Source organism: Haemaphysalis longicornis, unplaced genomic scaffold (assembly GCF_048455015.1).
Source record: "Haemaphysalis longicornis isolate Haplotype H1 unplaced genomic scaffold, Haemaphysalis longicornis Haplotype H1 scaffold_13, whole genome shotgun sequence".
Classification (NCBI taxonomy): domain Eukaryota; kingdom Metazoa; phylum Arthropoda; class Arachnida; order Ixodida; family Ixodidae; genus Haemaphysalis; species Haemaphysalis longicornis.
Genome location: NW_027526233.1, coordinates 32,363,300 through 32,385,886, shown reverse-complemented (window position 1 = coordinate 32,385,886; position 22,587 = coordinate 32,363,300). Strand labels below are relative to the sequence as shown.

The window sequence follows — 22,587 nt, the reverse complement described above, 5'->3', positions numbered from 1 at the left end:
AACTCCTCTCGGAAGCTATCCAGCATTACCCGATACCTCAACACCTACATCACACGTGGGGAATCCTCGGAAAAAAGTGCCTCACAATGAAGTGTGTGTTGTTTATTTACTAATGCAAAAACGCAGACATAATACCACTCAAAAATTGAAAAACTGAAAAGTTTTTGTTGATGCCTACAACACTTAAAGTAAACAGTAATAATTTTTTTTTAATTTTGTAGTCGCAAATTATTAATATTTCTTAAATGGCTTGTGCGTGTATGTAGTTATTGTGTTATTATAATACGGCAATAAAATAAACAGCCTGATTTTAGTGAAAGTGTTTGTGTAGCGATGGGCACTGTAGCACAAGCATTTATAGTTTCACGTTTTCTACCTTCGCCATTTTTAATTATAGGAATGCACTCTTACTTTAATGAACCAACCCATGCAGCGGTATGCGGACTGCGCCCACTAAAATTTGCAAAACAAAAAGGCGGAAGATGCAACTTTTCAAGGTTGTGTAGGAGGGTGTCTAGCGGCAATTTTTGTTGATATGCGCTTGGACGCCTGTTAAACTTCATGCACGCGTTTCGATACCTGACAATTGCCACAATTGCCAGCAACTGCCAGCTGAAAAGTTCGTTGAGCTAGTTGACAATCGAGCGACGTCGCGTGTTCTGCTCTGTTGAACCTGCTGCAGAGCTTTTTGGCTGTGTTGGTGACAGCTTCTCCAGCAACTTTTGTAATATGCGGAAGCACCTAATGTGTACTGGCGCCCTTTTAAAGCAAATCTTTCTATCTCTACGAGCCAACAGTTCTTTCGTGGCGTGAGGGACACCAAACTCCCTACGCAGCGGAGGTGGCGTCGGAAAAAGAAGGGGGGTGCCACTCACGGAGCAGACAGTAGATGGCGCGGAGGATTTACCCAGCGTTCACAGCGGGGAAATGCCTGCTCGTCGGCGGCGGCGTCAGCGGTAAGGCTTTGTCGTATGCTTTAGCGCCGGTTATTTCGAGCCTGTTTTGGCCCAGCTTCGCGTCCACAGCGTGCTGCCTTCGCGCTGCTAGATTAACTTGTTCCACAGCACCTCCAAAGTAACCGCACCCTACGGAATGAAGTGGTCGTACGGCAAGCATGCGTTAAGGATGGTTTGCAGGGAGAGAAAACAATATGTACAAACCACATAGAGACATCTGGCCGCTAAGAAGCGCTACCTTTTGCGCACGGTTTGCTACGAATGGGACTCCGTTTTCTAAATAGGTGAATACCAATTTAGTTGCGTTCTAACCATTATTACAAAAGGCGTCAGGAGCAACCAGTTCTGATGTATAGTGATTATAAAAGTTCCCTCATCTTCTGCGCAATTCACAAATTTACTAAAATGTGTAGTTTAAATTGGTATAAATGGGAATCACTAAGCTCACATGCCGCATTGTGTCGGTGTCTGCCCTTGTGGCACGCGATGGTGTAGCCCAAGCGAACACATCAGGATGGCTAGGTTCCGGTGTCTCACCCTTAGAAAGACGCTCCTCTCCGTTTGCTTTCTCCCTACTCACGGCCGACTAAAGCGACGGCGTCCGCCGCTCTAGCCCAGCCGCGGCCGACGCTGCTGCTGCGTTCGGGACGCCGCTCCGTAAATTCCATGAAACGGCTATCAGAGTCTCTGGTTTCACTTTTTTTAGAGTCGCCTGTGAAAATTCAAGTGACGTCGCACGGGCAATTGTTGTGGGAGTCGCTTAAAGCTTTGCTTTACAGGCACCTTCGCAGCGTAGATTGGAGCTATTTTTTTGTTTCCGAACGAACAGCGCTGTGGCACTTTCCCATAAACTACCTCTGCCTTTCCTCGCGCACGGTCGTCATTCTTTCAATGAGGGCGATCTCTGGCTACCATTTACTGGTTTCTAACCTATCCGGTATTTCTGCTAGCGCACAGTACCGCCTTCAAACCGTCCCAGGTAAACTATCTAGTACCCCTGTCACTGCCTGTTCCATTCTCGCATACTTAAATTGGGTTCTCAGCTGTTTTTACTCGACAGAATTTTGTTCCTTCCCCGACAGAGAAGTACATTTGGCTGAACTAAACCGTCTCAGCTATCCACACGGACCAGTGAAGGTCGTCCATCAAGGTTGTCTAGATGTACGTGGTTACAATGTACTAAATACGTACGTGCCAAGCTTTGCCGACACTGTGTCAACGCAGCTGTGTTGACTGCACCGACACTATTCTTTTTACACGATTTTTTCTTCCATGAGAAAAACATAAATGTTTATTACAATTTCGGATTACTGTGCGAGGTTGCTCTCGCTACGTGCACTCTCCAAATTGATTTCTTTTGATAGTAGTGTTTAACGCGCCCACGCAATGCAGGCGATTAGGCGCACCGTAAGGAGGGCTCTGGAATAATTTTGAACACCTGGGTATCTTCAACGTGCGCCTAAATCTGGTACACACGGGCGTTTTTGCCTTTTGGCTCCATCAGAAAATCGGCCGCCGCGACCGGGAATCGGAACCGCGACCCCGTTCTTAGCAGTGCAACACTCTCCAAATTAAACCAAAATTTGGTATTCATGGTACCTACTTTCAGCTAGGTGTCTATGGCTGCCATTCAGCAAAATCAACTCTGACGACCGAGCAAGGGTAGACAATTTCTCGCGTTTGACAAAAAACATTGCACTCGTAACGAATTCGGCAGGAGCTCGATATTTCTCTGCAGAACGGCAATATTATTTGCGACAAATGTCTTCCCAGCAAAGCAATGGCGTTTATAGGTGTAGACGACCTCCAGGTTTTATTTGTAAAATTAGAGTTGCTCAGCTGCCTTTATCAGATTGGTTGTTGCACGGGCAAGCATTTACTCGAGCCGCCTTTATTCTCCGCTCCAATGCAGCTTACCCATTACCGAGTAGTGTTTACTCCTCACAACGCGCTGTGTCTGCCCTTGCCCCTCACAGTGCCCAGCCCCGCGCACTCTACGGCCGCCTTCTTTCCAGCGCTCTAAACATGTGCTGCTGTTGCAGCAGCCGCGCCAAACTAAAATTATAGTTACATGTACACCCGAATTTCGCGTGACATGTGTGATTTCCCTAATGCCCCGCTACTGTCCTTATAATTGAACACAGCAAATCGAGATACAGCTAAACCATCAACAAAGCGAACACCACAAGAGTGCCAGCTTTCCATGTTTTCCCAGCACGAGAAAATTGAATGTAGTGTAAGCAGGTTAGTTAATATTGTTCCGGCATGACCTGTTGCACGCACCCGGCCAACAAGAACAACCGAATGAAAGGATGCCTCGTGGAGCAACCAACCAACCAACAGCGCCCATCCAAACGCACCACGTTTTCAAGAAGTAGAAAAGAGACACGCGGTGAGCCAGATGGAACTCCGTGGCAGCGGCGCTAGGCCGCTCGTTTTTGCGAGGCACAAGGTGCCTTTTAAGAAATCGTTTTTTTTTTTTTGCTTTTGCCGCCAACTTCGTCTTCTTGAGTTTGTGCCTCGCTACACTGGTGGGGCTGCCGGGTATCGTCAACCATGTGCTCACGAATCCTCTTGCTTCGCGTGCACCAATACCCAAGAAGCCAGAACCTGTCTACAACCCGGTTAATCGCAACAAACGTCGACTCCTAGGCCTCGCTCCGCAGTTCTCCCCTCTTCACGAGAAGAACGTTCCGGCTGGTCGCGTCCGTCAAGAACCACAAATGAAACAAGTACAACCTTCACAGCGGACTTTCTAACACCCTCGAGAGCCTGGATTCCCTTATGATGACTTGTTGGAAGACGTGGACGACTTTCTCAATCAGTCTAAACGCATCGCTTCGTTTAATCAGTGGAATAATGTTCAAAACTGCGAAACAGGTATTTTCTTTGGAGAACGCAGCTTCAAAATCGAGAAGGGTCCTTGCGAGCATGGAAAGAATTTTGCCAGGAGCTACGGGAAGCATTCTCTAGTGGTGACCGCTGAGAGCACGCACAACGCCTTCTTGAATCGCGCATTCAGAGGCCGAATGAAACTGTAATTATGTTCGCTGATGACATGGTGCGCCTTTTTGGAAGGGGGGACCCCGACATGTCTGAAACCACAAAGTTGCGCTACCTAGTGCACGGCGTTAAGGAGCAGCTTGTACGGAACCCTCCGCGGACTCTACGCGAATTGGTAAAGGAGGCTACGGCCGTCGAGCGAGACCTCTAGGACCGATGCCGCCAATACAATGATTCAGGCAACACATCCTTGGGGAATACTGCTGTTCTATCTGCAGAAAACGAGAGCTCCCTGCGTGACCTCGTCCGCTCTATTGTAGGCGAAGAACACCAGAAACATAATGTCGGTCACAGAAAGCCAGGGGTGCTATTCCAAAAGGCCCGACATTGAGAGGTACTTGGTTTATACGAGCTCTAGCGACGCCCACGTAACGTAAGAATATTATTCCGAGACGGAGTTCAATCGCCTTAAAAATGCGATACATGCTATTCCCTGATTTTTTGTGATGACTGAACCGGCACGGGGCAGCGCGTTCCAAGAAAACGCGACTAGGGCGTGGTGCATCTTTGACAGTGTTCTCTCGCTTCTCTGCTTCACTGGTGGCTACTGTGGGCACCCAAATCCTATTACATTACTTTATCGCGCTTCGATTTTGTTAATCTGCTTTTCACTACAAATTCATTATTTTTTTATTTTAGGCATTCTTATGAGCTTTTTGTTTGACATCTGCAATCCTAATAAGTAGTGTCTGCCCATTTCTGACGTCGGTGGCAGACAATGCACTCACATTACATAGCCGACTGGCAAAAAAAGAAAGCGGCCGAGGGCAACGTGCCAGATTTAAAGTAGTTGTTGCTCGCTGTTATCGAAACCCTCCGTCCGCTTTGAGATACAAAATTCCTTGGGGGCACTGAAGTCTGTTTACGTGATTTGAAGGCGACAGCTTGGCGATACTTATTACCAACTGATCTATTGCATTTAAAATATTTATTACAACAGATACAATGTACTGGCGTGTTTTATTCGCTTTCATTTCTTTCTATTTTTTCATGAATGTTGGCATTATATCGCCCGGCTTCTTTTCTGTTACCGTGTTTGCGTCCGTTTCTTCTCGTGCATTTTGTACTCACACACTAAAAATTTTTACGCCCAAAAGGGTGCTTCAGCTTGTCGCCGCAGGAGCACCCTAAAAACTGAATATTTTACGCCCTTTAGGGTGCTTGGATTTTGTCGCCGCAGGAGCACCCTCTGTGAAGCACCCCAGAAGACAGGTGCCTTATAAACACCCTTTTCCGCCTAAAAGTATCCTAGGGTGCTACTTAGCACCCCAATCTGTAGGAGCATCTTCTGCAAAAGCACCCACCTAAAGGGGTACAAAACGGGTGCGTCATCCTCGGTTCACAGGTGCAGCAGGTGTGAGACCACATATTGCACAATATCACACACGATTATGGTATGAAACATTCGTGCTTTCCAAGCTCGGTTCTGTGAGACATTCCATTGAAGCTCAACATCAGCTGATAATTTCCTTGAACTTGTGTCACCGATTGTTAAAACATCAATTTAAAAAGTCAGGAGCCACATCTCAGTACAGTTATAACTTTAGAGGTAGTTGATTACCCAAAACTTCGTAAAAAACCAATTATATGTTCACTTTGCCGAACTGCAGTACACATCCTTCGAGATTCACTGCAGAGCCTAACCATGCTGTGCAGTGAAAGCAATTAGGTGTGCAACACTTCAACCACACAAAACTTCCTTGAACCTTGAAACCCTTGGCTTCTTAGTATTGCATCAAACTTCCAATCAAGGTAGCTACCTGCAATGTTTAGTGCCTTATTCTTGAGCTGAGCAGGAAGGTTCAATATCAAGGAAGACCAAATGCAAAATGTATAGTTTCCTCCGTAATGCGGCTCATAATATAGTTCCCTCCGTACTGCGGCTCATAATCTACTTATAAAAGTTGGGTACCCAAGCCATTTATTTTCGTTTGCATTATTCTTTTTGCTTTACGGAAAAATATTCATATGGTACAGCACTTGCAAGGTTTGGTGGTATTTGGAGTTTTATAAACATACCTTTAGACTAGATGACCCCACATAGCAATAACAAGAACTGCAAACATCACAGAACAATGCATACAAGTTCCCTGGTGAAGCCCATGGTTGAAATGTAATGCCATTGTTCAGAAAACATTATTTTATCATGAGGCTAGCTTGTACATGGTGCCTTGCATTATGTCCCTGCCGGTGGATGTGGGGTCATTTGTCACTGTTGCAAATGAAAAGCCAACAGCCAAGGCCCATTAGTTTTGGCTAGTATTACGAGATGCCTCACGGTAAGCATTCTACGTCGATAGACTTTTTTAGAGTTGACTAGAACTGAAATCAGCAAAAGATTCTCTACAAAACATTCATTCTATCCGCAGCTTCAGGGTTTGCTAATTTCCATAGTTGGGTTTCTTCTGCCTTTCTTAACAACATTTTTCTTTTGATAAGAAGGTGCACAACCAAAAGCAAAAAGCTTTTCTGTAAACCTTTGGTAGCTATATAATTGTTACAAAATATTTTACTCTAAATATGGCAGCTTAAACTGAGAATATTTGCATTTAAAAACATTAAAATAAGTTTAAATTGATCATAAATTTTTAGCTGTTTTTACGCAAAACTGTACATGGGATATGAAGTGCACCACAAGGAGGGCTTTGGATTAGCTTTAGCAAATTTGGGACATTTAAGGTGCACTGAAATCTCTACACATGCGCTTTTTCACTTTCTGTATCCACCAGGAAAATGGCTGCCAATTTAGACAGCGATTCTAAATAGTAGTTGACGTGCATTTTAAAATAATCACAAACATTATAGCCACAAAATTAATTTTTACAAGTTGTAGACATTGCCCGTTACACCAGACATTGGACTACACTGTCAAGAGCTTTGACATCTACAATGACGTCTACAAAGCAGGCTTATACTGGTAGAATGTTTCATACCATAATTACTGTGTGTTCAGAGCTCACGTGTGAAGTATGGATACTGCTGCTTCAGCAAGAACCGAGGATGAGCACCCTTCCTGGTTCTGAAAAAAAATAACAGAGGAAATGCCTTAAGCAGGATTCTGCAACGGGGTTGAATGAAACAAGAATGAACAAGAAATTCTTTCAAAACATGTAAAGCAATGCAAACAAATATTTATTTCAACTTATTTCTACAAAAGACCACCTCATGAAGACTGGTGGTGGGGTATTGGCTCAAAAAAAAAGCAGAGAGCACTTATACAAATGCTACAGGGAGCCTTCGCAGCCAACAATTGTTTGAACACACCTAAACTAAGCACTGTTCAACAAACTCATAAAAAATGTTTGAATGCATAAAAAACCAGTGGTAAACACAGGAAACAGTTAAAACAGAATGACGGCACAAGTTTGTCCCGTCGTTCTCTTCTGTGTCCTGGGTTTTCCTATGGTTTTTCATCCATTCAAACATGTACCAGCTAGCCCAGTCCAACGCCTTGGTATCATAAAAATATGGATAGTCAATCCTTACACAAAGTTGAAAAAAAAAAATAAAGTATAAAGTAGGTGACAAAATTAAAACGACAGCAAATTGGTTGGCTTTTAATTTTAAATGATAATATAAAAAATAATGGCATAAATGAAAGTGAGCAGCACGCGAAGTACCTTGTTGCTAGCCCGACATTCCACTTTGAAGCAAAATGTCCGCTTTCAACACTACATAGGCTAAACATGCAATGAGGCATTCCTTTAGGCACACAAAATATACCATAATTGTTAAAAAAGCTACAAATTAGTTGAAAAAACCTGACCACGACAAATTGGAATTAGTGACTAGATACAGTTTCAGAAATACACAGCGACATCATATAAAAATATATGGTTCCCATACAAAGATTGATCATAACAAAAATTCAGGACATTTATCAGACTGGCATCAATGTGCAAAGCAGCTTAATGAAGGAAGACGGTCTTCACTAAAAACATGTTAATATTGGGAGCTCATGTGCTTCCCTGCAAGTTGGGTGTGTAAACCCACTGACATCTTAACTAACCCGCCTGAATCATCACTTGATAGACATTGAGGAATTTTACGAATTGGTTTATTGTAGCCAGCTGTCTAGTTTATTTCCCTATTTTTCTTGGCATTTCGTGTCTAATTCTAAATTTGGTGACTAGATAGCTTTTACTATGGTCATGCACTGGTGACAACGAATATTTGATTTTACTTTAAAAAAATTTCAGTTTTGTTTTATTGCTCACCAGCCAACGATCTGAAATATCAGAGGTGCTTAAAACGTATGTTGGCATTTCCTTCCTGCAGTGTAGTACAACTAATCATGACTTTTACCATAATTTGTTCACAAATCGTAATATGTGGAAAGTATTCAGCTTAATGAAAATGTCATTTCAGAAGCATGCACAATCAACAAGGCCTCAATGACTCTCATGACGTGGTCCACTTGTTTCTGTCACAAATAACCTGAGTGCAGACACATTCCACCGAAGACGAAGGTAACATGCCCTCTTGGGTGATGAATGTTTAAAAAGCCTTACGAGTAAATTTGCTGCTGAGCACGTGAAATTGTGGCATTAAAACAAAAGATCCCTCTGCGGCATCTTTCACTTGGAGGAGCGCTTGACCACAAACTTTGAGAAGCTGGAAAATGCTCCATGAACCGCTCCAGCCAGCAGAAACGATGCAGGACACAAGTTGGTAGGCGGACCGTTGGCATCCTGCGATTGTGAAGATATTTCTGTTTAGTAGATGCTCTTCTTTTTGTGCCACTGTTTATTTCACCTTTAACAAGCAGCTGAACTCCTTAACGTTCGCATAATAAAATGCTGCAATGCGGAACAGTTAGCAGGGTTACCTCAATTTTGCTTTTCTACGAATTAACCAATGTAGGTAATCTGCACACAACTACAATCAAACTACAATTTTCACCTACTTCACTGCTAACATCAGCGTTTGACTGCTCAAGCACAAATACAGGTTAGACATGTGAGCAATCTGCTAAACGTATCCCCACAAACTGAACAATCAGGCATCAGAAATCGGCAAGGAAGGAGGTGTCACGTTTAAATGGCACTTTTTTTGTTCAAAACATAAACAACACCTGGAAGCTTGAAGCGTGAGAGGGGGTCTTTCACGCTGACAATGTCAGAACATAGCTTGCTAGTGGGCACCTGCATGATGTGCACAATGTGTTTCTTGAAAATGCGTGCGAAAGTTTGATTGATGTGTACGACGAGAATTGCAGCACGTTTTGACACAGGCCTTGTGGACGCTTCTGCCTGCTAATGTCAATGTGGATTCTTGCTAGTCGCCCTCTTCGCTTCTTTCTAAATATAATGCTTTAGGCATTATATTCAGGACAACGACTGCATCAAAACGTGCAGCAATTACCTACGTTCCACACATCGGTGAAACTCTCGCACACATTTTCAAGACACGCAGTGCATACATTGTGCATGTGCCCACTACAAGCTGCGTTCTGACATTGTCAGCGTGAGAGACCCCCTCTCACGCTCCAAGCTTCCGGGTATTGTTTATTAGATTCCATGCGCTGAATGCAAATCAGTGTACATTGGCGAAACGGGCAATCTGCACAGAAGATTAATGCAGCACTGGAACGAAGTGAACAAGGGCCATGCAAAAACAAGTCCACTGGCAGAGCACCGTGAGAGGACGGGACACGTGGTCGACTGGAACAAGACAAAATTACTGACAACTGAGTGCAATCTATCAAACGATTACTGCTCGAGTCCCTCATTGTTCAGACGACGCCCAACATTATCAACATAATGGATGGCAATCTGCACCATATCTATGCAAACTCATTGCGCCGCGTAATGCCCAATATATAGCTTCGTTTTCCACGACACATGCTCACCGTGAACAAGCAACAAACCGTTAAATGGCTTTCTTGACTTGGTCAGTGACCTACGTTTCATCACTGCAATAATGCTTTTACCTGCCTACACGGCATTCTGTCAAACACTGGACTACACCACATGAGCCATTGGCGTTCTTAACCTGCACCAGAGTATATAACCTTTCACTACTGCTATGAGATAGACCCATAAACACACTTCAATATGGCCTTTATATTTAGCTCTTGGAAACATTATGTATAATTTTACCTTTAAGTTGCACCTGCTACAGCAGCTGGTACTATACCAAAAACATGAAAAAAAAAACCGGTGGTTTAACACGCCAAAGCTACACTTGGGATATGGGGAGCACTGTAGGGGAAGGCTTCGCATTAATTTTGACCATCTGGGTATTTTTGTGCGCATCGAAATCTCCAAACACGGGCGTCTTTACGTGTTGCCTCCATCTGAAAAGCGGCTACACCAAGCGGTATCTAACCGACATTCGCCTCCACAGCACACCACCCTTGCCACGGCAGTGGGTTAAACATATGAAATAAAGCGAGTTTTGGAGTGCAAATGAAAATATTAATCACACGTCTTATTTTCCCAATCGATGTACCTTTTGAAATCCACCATGCAATCCCCCCTCCCCTACCGGCCTACCAAAACACCTTTGTCTCAAGAGGTAATCAGGCTGTTGTTAATGAAGTAAGTATTTACAATCCGGGACTTGCCACCGTTAAAGTCATGCACTTTGTTTTAGAGATAAGCGACATTAGCCATTTGCAGCACCAGGAGTTAATTGTGTTAAGATCAGATTGAAAGCATTGACGGTAGTAGTTGAAAGAAATTGTGTGATAAATTACAACATCATCTGCAAATAGACCTACATGGGAGGATATGCAACATGGAAGATAGACAAAGCAACCTGCCTGGGGGGACAACAAAGTGGCACGAGCAAAAGAAGTATATAGTTATTAGAAGTAAACTGCATTTGAGAAGAATGAAAATCTTTTGCTCAAGTGAGGACATTAGGGTGAAGTTTGAGAAGTAGTCTGTGGTGTGCAATGCGATTGAATGCTTTAGAAAAATCGAGAAAAACTACCGCAGTTTGTAAGCCTGTGTCAATGGATCAATGTAGATCGTGAACAAATCCTGAAAGTTGTGTTTCTCAAGTAACCCTTGTGAAAACCGTGGTGATACTCGAATGTGATATTGTGATTTTATAAATAATTAGCGACCTGAGAGTGGATGAAATGTTTCCTGACCTTGCATATGGTGCTTGTTAGGGAAATTTAATGGTGAAGTACCGTCTCCTGATTTAAAGACTGGTGCTACCTCGACTATCTTCCAACCATTGAGATTAGTGCCTGTCATGAGAGACTGCGAAAAAAGCGCTGTCAGAATTCTACAGACTGCGGGATGTACTTTTCGGTATAGTATGATTATTACCAGTATGATCTGTTTGTATTGCAAGCTTAAAACCATATCGAAAGATCCTAAATGTTTGCTTGGCTTGATTACATACGAATACTTGCTTCTAAGTCAGTTCAATTTCTCTTCTTGCCCTTTAGTCGTCAGCCCCAGATTCTCTTCAATATCTCTGCTAAGCAATGACACGCTCCATACGCACAGCACTGCTTCATGAAAATGTTTCAAATAATCAGAGGCCACAGCACTGCTAACAGGTATACATCATGGCAAGTTCCACAACATGCAATAACTAACCTGAAAATACATAATCGGTGGGTGCACCGACATGGCAGCAGTGCCTGGACCGATGTGTCGAGCAAATGCGCTGACTTCTGAACGGGTGGTCCAAGCGGCCAGATGATGGATGAATGACCATTCCTGGCGGCAAAGCGTACGGAGCACCAACGAAAGGCCAGGCAGTACTTGGGTACAGCAGGTGCAGTGTCGGTTGGCCAAGGGAGGCCCTGGCAAAGCCTTTGAAACTGGACTGGAAGGCAGCTGACCCAGGACAGCCAGCAGCAGCACCTGCAGGTGCATAATCTGTGAGTGTGCTGACACTTGTTGAAATACAAGAAGAGCACACACAAAGCACGAATGCTTACATCAAGTAGATTTTTAATCGTTTAAAGACAGTAACCTCCAAGGCACTAATAAGAACATTCCCGGAACACCCCAAGTGAAATTTAGGTCACAGTAAGAATGTATTTATTAGACCCGCAGGTACTGTGAGTGGGGTATGCATGATATATGCAAAGCTAGCTACTGAGCTAATTTGCATGGAACGCATGCTAGCAGCTCATCTGTATCCCTTGCTTTCAATCGGAACTGGTGTGTGATAGTTGAGGCTCCTCCATTTCAATGTCTGACTTGTATCTGCACGTTCAATTTTCCAATATAAATCGAGTTGAGTGAGTGCCTACAGCTTTCTTGTTAGTCTCTGTATGGCCTGCGGTTTTGCGAAAATGAGAACTTGCGAATTGGCTCAATTTTCTGCACTAATTTAAACAATACATATGCCTCTGATATCAAGCCCCAGACTTCCCGAGAGCTACTCCGACAGAATCGGCAGGCGCCTCGTAGGCGTTGTGAAATCTCCCCCACTACCCCGAGACTATGCTAACTCCCTGCGAGGCCACATGCGCGCATTTCACCTTCAATTTGCACGTATGTGAATTCTATACCTCTATGAACTCTCAGACGGGCGTCGTCATATTCGTGCCGGACTCGTGAAACTCGGCAACGTAAATTACCGCACTCGCTCGCTGGCGCGCGGCCCGAACTCTCTCACCGTTTCCGTCCCTTGCATACTATTTTCTCCACCTTGCACTTTGTAAATTCTCATGTTTAACTACACCTCGTGCGCCCTCATCTCTTGCCTGCTTTTCTTCCAGCACAACTCCGTCAGCACCCGGTCGACGCGTACGCTGTCGGGGCGCGTTGGCGAGCGAGTACGGCAATTTCGCTGTTGTCGAGCTTCACGAGAACAGCACACATATCGCGGCCCGAAGACCGCGAGGCGTACGGTCGCCGGTCTCGCGAGCGCAATAGCTGCGAAGCGCACTGCACGGAATTCGTGAAAGGGGGGGGAGAGACGCCAGCCATGGAATCACGTGTACGCGTTTTCACATGCACTTCCAGGGAACCTCCTGTTCATGTTATTTCTTGGTATACCGCGGGTATTCACGAGGGAGGACTAATCACAGCGTTGTGCCACTCACGCGAAATTGCGACTGCGATCTGCAACCGCAAAGGCACTGTTTGAGAGACACATAAACAAACGCCCCGGTGTTAAAGAGCCTTGCGTGATGTGAAATTATTAGCAGCCGTGTACCATAGCGCGAGCATCGTAGCCAAGGTCTAGCTTCAGCGTAAATTGCTGCTGACTTCTGCGGAAACGGTGGACTGGGGGCCAAACAAGTATACTAACTCACGTAGGCAACGTAGGCTCTCAGAGCAAACGAGATGGGGGTCTAGCGAATTACTGACCCATAAACACCAGAACTCGTTCCAACCAAATACAGAATAATAAAAAATGCGTACTTACCCGAGCAAAAACGATGTTTCCAACGTAAAATTCTCCTTCACTGTCGTCTTCATCGCGCGGACACACGAACACGCTTTGTTCTGATGCAATGTCATCCACTTTTGACGCGCAGTATTTTATCCGGCGATGATCGTTCTTCCGGGGTCCCCATGTTCAACACACGCGTAGGTTAGAAGGGTAGACATCACTCATAAACCTTCTATCACTATGATTTAAGCTTGAAATAGATAAAACAGATTAAATCACGCCACCAACCACTCGGCACAAAACGCCATGAAAAAACACACACAAAAGTGAGAGATAGTTGCCAGACTTCAAATGCAGCACCTCTACGTTTGACGAAAATTGTCTTACTACTGTAATGTTGGTAATTATCTTTCTGCTTTCAAAGTCTGAAATGTGTTTATAACTTAAATTTAAGGTTTTTAAACACAAAAAGTGAATACAAGTAAAGTACTTGACATATATACTGATATTGTAAAGAGGTTTGACGTTTGTTTTGGTTTTGTTTTCACGGCGGGCTTCTCAAGAGAGAACGTGCGAGAAAACGAGCTACTTTGGGATTAGGAAGAGGGCGGTAAATGTCGGCGTGATAGAAAGCAAGGAACAGGTGCTTACCCTGGTCGTTAAAAAAGGAGCTAATGAAACCCTCACGTAAAAAAAAAAAAAACGTTTGACGAGGAATCGAACCATTGACCTACAAAACAGTAAACGGACGCGTTAACAAACAGCTATGTCGGCGGGCGTTGTTCGAGGCGCCTAAAACAACTCTATACTTACGTAAGTTGTCAACGAATATTGTTGCTTGTGTCTAGTCATCGCCTCCTTTAACGATGGTCTAGTTTATGCTGCATTTTTTGAAATTCTGGCTGTCCTAACGCTTGTTTCTCACGCACCGGTCTTGCAGACGAGGCCGCATTGCTAGCGCTGCAAGCGATTGAGCCAAAGCTCCATTATTTGACTCAAGAAAAGCTATCGCAGTCAACCCGACCTTTTCTGCGCAAGCCACGGCAGCCACGAAATAAATGGAATGTGCCGTTAGAAGTATGGCGTTGATAACGCTTGTTTGACCGGCACCGTCTTGCAGACAAGCAACGTCGCTCTAATACTACAAGCGATGTCACTCCTGGCATGTCAGGCGCATCAAACCCATCGTGTAAAACGACTGCTAACAGTGCGAAAACCTCTGAGTTTGTAACAAGTGGGGATTTGCGGTGACGGCGACGTAATAGGTACAGCAAGCAGGTAGGCAGAACAGCAGCGTAGGGTTACAAACTTTCCCCGAAAAAAAAAACGGGCCTTCCGGGGGGGGGGGGGGGGGGGATTGTGTTGAAAAAAGACGCCATGTTTTTTAACATGCAGTGCCATTTATTGTTGTGTTTTCTTAGAGAGAAATCAACATAACGTTTGTACTGAAAGTGATTGAGAGCTTGGTTAATCGCTCTGCATGTGCTTCACTGAAAAGTAACCGCAATTGCTGACCGCGGCGGTAGAATTTCGTTATTTTGTTCTTCCCTTAGGTCCCCCTCCATCTGAGGCAGCGCGCTCGCCCGCGTATTTTCTCTGCTCGCGTGTCTTTGCGCAGCTTGTCGTACATGGGCGTGCGCAGAGTTCTCAATTTGGGGGGGCAAAGTCTTACCGCTGCGCCCCCCCCCCCCCCCCCCCCCCCCCCCAGAGCAACTCCCGACCTCTTCTCACTGAAGGCCTTGCGGTGCGAACGCAGTGCAAAGAGGGATGGTTATAAAATTTTTATTTCAATGTGATGGAATTGCAACACACACAAAATATTTCTGAGCAGAAATTTTACTTTCATGTGTTACATCGGCAAGGCATGGGGCAAATTTGGCGCCCCCTTCAGATGATTAGGGGGGGCGGCCGCCCCCCCTGCCCCCCCTGTGCGCACGCCTATATATGCTTGTCGACACGTATTTATCGTCTTAGTTGTTGAATTGACGCTTATAAAACGCCAAAACGGGCATAATCACGGCACAAAAGCCAAAAAACCGGCTGATGACGGCTGGTTTTAGATATGGACCGGCAACCGGCCCGCTGTTTAAAAAACCGGTCGGGGCGGTCCAAAACCAGGAAGGTGGCAACCCTACGGCAGCGACGAGCGAAAATGATTTTACAAGACCGCCCCCGTCGGCCTGCGCAAAAAAGGAAGATAGAACCCCTGCATACACGCCCTCGAAGAAAGCTGTACAGCCGATTCAGTTTGTTGTGGACGAAGAGCAACCGAGGCTGCAGCCACAAACGATTGCGCTTGCCGTGGTATGAGCCAAAGCATATCTTCACATAGTTATGTTATCGTCCGTCTGACTGTTACTTACTGAAGGGAAAATTCAGAACACAAACGTTGACGTCTAGCGTCTATGCCAGACATAGACGCTGCTGTTTAGGCCCTAAAAACCACCTTCAGGGCGTCTGTCGGTTCTGTCTGATGGCGCGCTCGCGCCGCTGATTACGAACGAGGCGTCTGTTGGCGTTGACTTATCGTGTTGGCGAGCCGGTAAACGCCATCACGGTTAAACTCCCTGTTGGAAGACTACGCTGTTGGGACGATAGAGTGCCGAGAGAGCTTCTTATTGGCCCCACAAACGCCATCAAGGTTAAACTCCCTGTTGGAAGACTAGGCTATTGGAACGATAGAGTGCCGACAGAACTTCGTATTGGCCCCACAGGCGTGCTGTGAGCCCAACAAGAAAGTCTTGTTGGAATTTTTGCCCGGGGCATAATAATACGGGAACAAATTCTTAGGTAAATTCGATTTCGTTGAGGACACCGATGCCTCGCGTAAAAGTTTTATTTATAGGACTACAAGAGGCATTTTGTAGCCTTTCCTTCCCGTGCACCCAGACATCGAAACGAACCTTGTGATACACTCGAAGCAGTAGATTAGTGCAGAGTGGAATTCAAACATTCAGCACGTTTTGTTCAATTTACGAACAGCAATTTTAGAGCCTTTCCCCTGGTCTATGTGGAGAGTTCATATTTATTCTCTCAACGGGCGGTGAAATAGTGCAATGTGCGGTTTAAACATTCAGCCTGTTTTTGTGCAATTTTGCATGCTTGCATTCACACACCGTTCTTTTAGGCACCCTAACGATAAGGTGCCGTGGTAACACCCCAATCGAGAAGAAATACTTTTTAGCACCCCTTTAACGGTCGTAGCACCCTATGAAACTGTTGATTACACCCCTGAATTTTGGCACCCTCGAGGTGGGGTGCCCGAGCAATATTTGGGTGCTTGAAAGGTGCAAAAAGGGTGCAAAATGTTCAGTACACCCTCCTTGCACCTTAAAGGGTGTAAAAATGTTAAGATTTACACCCCTTAATATGTGGCACCCTCATGATTGGGTGCCGGAGCAATGTTTTAGTCCTTAAAAGGTGCAAAAAGGGTGCAGAATGTTGAGTGCACCCTTTTAGCACCTTTAAGGGTGTTAAAAAGTTTAGTGTGCACCTACGTCAGCAAGAAGACTGGTACACACCACCGCCTCCCTATAACCGGGGTTCTGCGCGGCTTTGATGGCGGCTTTGAAAGTGATGGCGTCCTTCTCATGTGCCATCACGTTCGCATGACGCCATCACGTTCGCGTGTCCCGCTGCACCCATTATTGTGCAATTTTTACTTTTCTATTTCACAGTGTACTGAATTTTCAAACCCCGAGCCCATTCACTCCTCAAAGCTCTCAAAGGCGGGGAAGTCTCCAAATTGGGCATGTGCTACAAAAAACAAAATAGCAACAAGCACAGCTTTCAAACCTTTCAAATATGTTTCGTTTATTTCACATTGCTCTTCACAGCTCTTGTTCGACAAAGCTCTCTACAGTGTTTGGTTTTTTTTATGGACTCTATACCTTCAGTCTCCTTCTGGCGTGAGGCCTTTTTTCCCGGTCTCAGCTATTCCGTGCACAAGTCTTGCATGCTCCGCTTCCTGCCAGGCGACAAAGACGCTGGACAAAACCAGTTGAAATGCGTGAAGATCGCCTCCGATAATAGACACACCCCTATGATTACTTACAATCAGGCGAGTAAAGTTTTCGCAAGTATGGTGGGACACGAAACACCTCAAGAGAAACCGTATGTCGCGCTGACGATAACTAAGCGCACGGTTATGCCACGCCACATTGAACAGTTTTGCTAGCAGATGATAACTGAAGCACAGCCACATGATGGAAACCTTTCCGTCGAGCGGTCGCGATTGATGCGTACGCTCCGGCTGCAGACTGATAAACGCAAGGTAGAACCTGCGGAGACGTTGTCCGGCTACCCACCTAAAAAAGGCGAAAACCATGTTTGCAGTAATCCTATTGCGCACACACCGGCTGACCGTCGATTGGGGAGCGGTAGGTGGTGCGGTTCCGATTTATTTTGGAGTAGTTTTATTGCGAAGTAAAGTAAATGGTGGTATTGTTGCACCTCGTTAGTACGATTGTGTGGTTGACATTTTTTTCTGGTTGTTTGTGCTTTCTAATGACGTTTTTATGTAGATGTTCACTGCTGTAAGGTGTTTCTGAATTCCCGAAATTCAGTCGGCAATGCTTGAGAGAGATTTTTAGTGGTCCTTGAGATCGCGAATGTCAAGCCTCCGCTCTCTGCCAAAACCATCAAATGCATCTTCGGTGTTGGCACCCATCTTTGAGCGTTTAGTAGAAGAAAAAAAACCTTTGCTGTACTCCGCAGCTGTGCACAATAAAATATGCTGCGTAAGTCGGCTACTGCTCCAGCTGTGCCCCTAAATACCCCCCTTCTCCTCCTTTTCGACAGTTTTCTCCGTCGCTCTCTTCTCACTTAGTTCTACTCTGCTAGCCTCATAATAGAACTTATTCCTTGCGAGCGCAGGCATCCTATTAGCAGGACTTGATTTCTCGCTAGTTGGTTCATGGCGTACGAAGGAATAAATGTGCGCGAAAGACGAGCACCAAGATAGAGAGGACAAGACGACGCTCCACATAACAGGGTACTTGCAGAGGTTGTTCGCCCGAATGTTGTGTCCCCACAAAAAGCGCGTCATTGTATTTTTTCACCTGAAAACAGTTGCATCGATTCAAGCCAAGCTAATCCACCACGGAACAGAATCCCAACGCCCTCCATTTTTGTGGCATGTATGATTTCCTTCGTAGAAACCCTATTCGCGGAAACCGCCGCATCTACCACATTAATATCAGCTGTTCCTGCGTGGCGCATTTAATTTGTTCAGAGTAAAAGGACGTGCAGAGTACGGGATAAATGCTGTAGGTGGTGTGTAATTATACCCACCGGAAATTCTCTATGTGAGGCGGTTGCCTACAAGGAAGGCTTGTATCTCTTCCTCTAGGGCCGAAAAAAACGGCGACTGCCTAGCGGGTTTACATAATGTGCAGTGAGTGTGTCCTTTGTAGGCTATAAAATGATTCATTTTTAGCCTCGCCATCGCAGGCTAAGCCGGCTTATGTCCACCGCAATGCCCATAGTCCTTTCGCTTTCCAGATTACCGCCTGTGGTATGGGAGTTATCCATGTGCGGCAGTTAAGCAGAGTCACACCGTATACTGTCACTTCCTAGTCCAACACATCATGGATCGCTGTGCATAGGTCCGCGCCCACCCGTCGCTTGGCGGGGCCTTGCATCCACTCTACCTAAATTCCATTACCTCCCTTCAACTGTTCCATCTGTTAGAGTTCCTGTATATGCTCCCTACGGGTGCTTCCGTAGGGAGCATATACAGGAACTCTACCATCTGTTGTACCGTATTGGAATCGTTGGTAGTACTAACACTAGGGGTAGTATTAACACAGTGTCTATTCGACAACGCAGTTCCCAGGGCCCCTGGGCCTCTCACCTTTCCAGAACGGCATCCTTTCGTTCAGAGCATCAGGTCGAAATGAACCAAGTTCAACGAGGTCGACAGGCTGGTGCGGGGCGATGAAGCTGTAGACTAAAGTTTCCCCACGAAGGGATGGGGACGCACTCACTAATTTTTTGAATTTGTCATTTTTTCCCTCTGCTTGGTATTGGCACAAGCCTAAACTTTTATTCGGTTAATCGGACCAATTGTGACAGAAAAACTGCATGGAACTCGTGTCCGTGTCATTTTTTCCATCGTCCCAGGACAACAGATTTACAAGTTTGGACATGCTGCGCCAATTCGTTGAAACGTCCGCCTAACGTGAATCTCCAATCATTTGCGAGGTGATCCAGAACAGGTATTGGTTTAAAATGAAGCATGGTGCCAGATAGGCGATCACACGAGGTCCAATATAGAAGCTAGCCGCCCTCAAATACTCTCAAGCCTTCACTGAGATGGTCCAAGCATGTACTTTGATTATTTTCTTTCTTATAGTTATGACAACGGTTACCGCGGTTACTCTTCCTGTCAGTCCGCGAAAGCTGCTGGAAAGAGACGCTGAGTAGTTTGACATTGGTCTTAATGCGGGCTCCATTTGAGCGACATAGGAGAGAATAATAATGAAAAAAAACTTTTCCAAGGCCTTTACACTTGCATGATAGTTTCCTCCAACTGAGCATGATATCGCTAAATGAAAGCTTGGTAATTTTACCCTGCAGCTCGTAAATGGTAAACAACGGCGACCCGCAACATTCCAACGCGGGGTTCGAGGCCGCAGGAACAACCACAAAAACAGCTGCCCACTGCGCTTTTTACGTGCACTGGATTGGATTATCTTCTGTAAAAATATTACATTCGACGGAGGGTGGGCGCTATAAAACCTGCAATAGACTTAGAACCCTGATGTGGGGCTTTGTTTGGGTGTTTAAGTCAGGCAATTTTTACAATTTTCTTTGTCGCAGTGAGCGCATACAGACTTAGTTTTTCTGCATTGGTATACCAAAGAGAAAACACAATGCGCTACACACCGCGGCCGCACCGTGCACAATATAAGCGTAAAACTGATTTCCAATGTTGAACAGTCCAACTTGAAATATTACTGCAGCTTCGCGCTGCCTGTTTATTTCCCCAGCGCAGGTTGTCCGTGTAACTGTTCTAGCAGCTATGCAAACCTGCCGTTGTGTCATTTCCAGTGCGATGTATCAGTCGCCGTCAGAAATTAACAGGAATTCTGCTTTCCCAAAAGCGACACAGTGCAATTTCCTTCTCTACATACTAACGCCATAAAGCTGCAGAAAAATTCAAAACGTGTCCTGTGAATTGCGTGTAATACATTGATCAGTTAAGGCGACACGGCTTCACTATTTTATTTTTCATTTTGTCTTCCACTTACACTGCTTATTTCATGATGCCTCCGCTTATCCAGACTCCGCTGACAGTGGGGCCACATATGTGTATGGTGCAAAAGAAGTTCATGGAAACGCTTAAGACTACTCACGAGAGAATTGCGAAGTATTACGTTGCATTTTATGAAGACAGATCCTCTTTGTCTAGGCAGGTTCGTAGTGATTGTGTACTCTCCGGTTGCGACAATAGCTTCGCTAAAAGAGGGATCTCAGTTTCGTGCGGTCTTCGTGTGGCGTTTTCTCTGGAATCTCATCTTCTCATCGTGACAGTTGCGGTGGCGTAGGCGGGGTGGTTTTATCATCACTGAGCCCTTCCTTGGAGGTAGTTCAACACTTTTGGGCTCTCTTCCATCCTTGCGTCCTGAAGCATATAAATATCGCCTACGTAGTTAAAAGTTACAGTCCACACCCACTAGACACCAACAAATGGCAGGAAGTAACACTAGAATACGTGTAGAAAAATAACTGCTCTTGTCCTAGAGGAATGACCACAGGGACGGATAGAAGCGGGCAAATACGTTGGTTTTTAAGGTTGTTTCGTCCCAACTTAAACAATTTCAAAGTAAAACAGGAAGTTTTTTATATATATTTCAGATACATTAGTGGATAAGTAATACTTTTGAAGCTTCCTTCTACCAATTAAGAGTGATGACAATTCTTGTGCTCATAGCAGGAAATGGTGCGCCCTATTGTACCGCCCTATTGACCTTTAGTACCTCTAGCTTTAGATTTTTACTGCATGACAGTCACTAAAATATCAAACATCAGTCCTCACGAATGTTGTGGGAGGAGACGGTTATCAATACTGTCTCCTATAAAAGGACGTAAAAGATGTAACAAGATAATACTCGTTCGTGCTTATAAGCAGCTGGTCATCGCTCAGTTATGCAGGCAGGCACCACAGATGACCGCAACGCCGAATTTGCATGTATTCGCGTACAATCCGAGTGCATATTTGTAAATCCCAGCATATGTACTAATAATCGACGAGAGGTTGGTTTGAAACTTGTACAAGAGACTTCCTACTAAGTGATCGATGTTTGGGGCCTGACGGACTGCCGCTGTCAGTGGAATATATCGAGAGGGGGACATTTGTTATGCAGTGTATTTGCTAATGACGTACGGAGGGCAGTGTTTCTTCTTGCGGCCAGACACCCATCGAGTTCCGCAAAGAAAGATCACACCTAAAATATTGTTAAGGTTCCCACAAAAGCAATGGAGATAACACTACACATGCTTGGTATTAATGGCTTTGTATCCTAGCGCTGCTGTAATGTGTTCTTCCCGAATCTGTTTTTAGAGCAAGGTAGAACATGAGAAGACATGCACAGCGAAATTTGTGAAAACAAGAAATATGCCTTCACTGGCATTTGTTATACAGAGAACTATTTGTCTCGCGTTTTTTGGTAGTAGTGTCCGTCTCACACAGGTTTGCGGTTTGTAGGGCACAAAACGGACACTCAACCGAAGTAAGTAGTTGAAATGCCGAGCGGTTGCAAGACGTAGAAAGGGGGTAAGAAAGAATAGGGACCACGGAATTTTCTCCCCGGATCGAAGAGCAGTATCATGGTAGTACATGAATCGGGATGGTAGAACCACGTAGTGTTCTCCGAGTGGCCATCCGGAAGATCAAACAAGAACATTTGCATGGTGTGCCACAGTGTATGCCCAACCGGAATCATGGCGCAAATTTAACCAAACACCCTAAACCCCTGTCTCCAGCAAGTACTGAATCTTATTTGAGCCGCGCAGTAAGCACGACACAACATCCTGCGGGCAAAATAAGCATGTATACGCCTGCCTTAAAACTTCGTAATGCAACCGCTACGCCAAAGTGTGTCCCACACTGTTTGCTTGGTGTAAAGCAGGCTTGGCAAACAACTTCCAACTTCGGCGAAAAAGTTGGTACATCCGCAAGACCGGAAGGTGCGTCAATGATAGGCTTCATGGCAACTGCGCAGCTGTGCAGGCGCTAGGTACGAGG

At 45.2% G+C, this 22,587-nt stretch overlaps 1 long non-coding RNA gene across 1 annotated transcript; it reads right to left on the bottom strand.

Annotated features, from left to right (window-relative positions):
* Positions 1 to 7,130: 7,130 nt before the first annotated feature.
* On the bottom strand, positions 7,131 to 13,643 carry LOC144164272 (uncharacterized). Its single transcript, XR_013321126.1, has 3 exons — positions 13,371 to 13,643; positions 11,582 to 11,851; positions 7,131 to 8,710 (listed from the first exon to the last, which is right to left on the bottom strand). It is a non-coding gene; the product is annotated as an uncharacterized LOC144164272 (long non-coding RNA).
* Between the last annotated feature and the right edge of the window lie 8,944 nt (positions 13,644 to 22,587).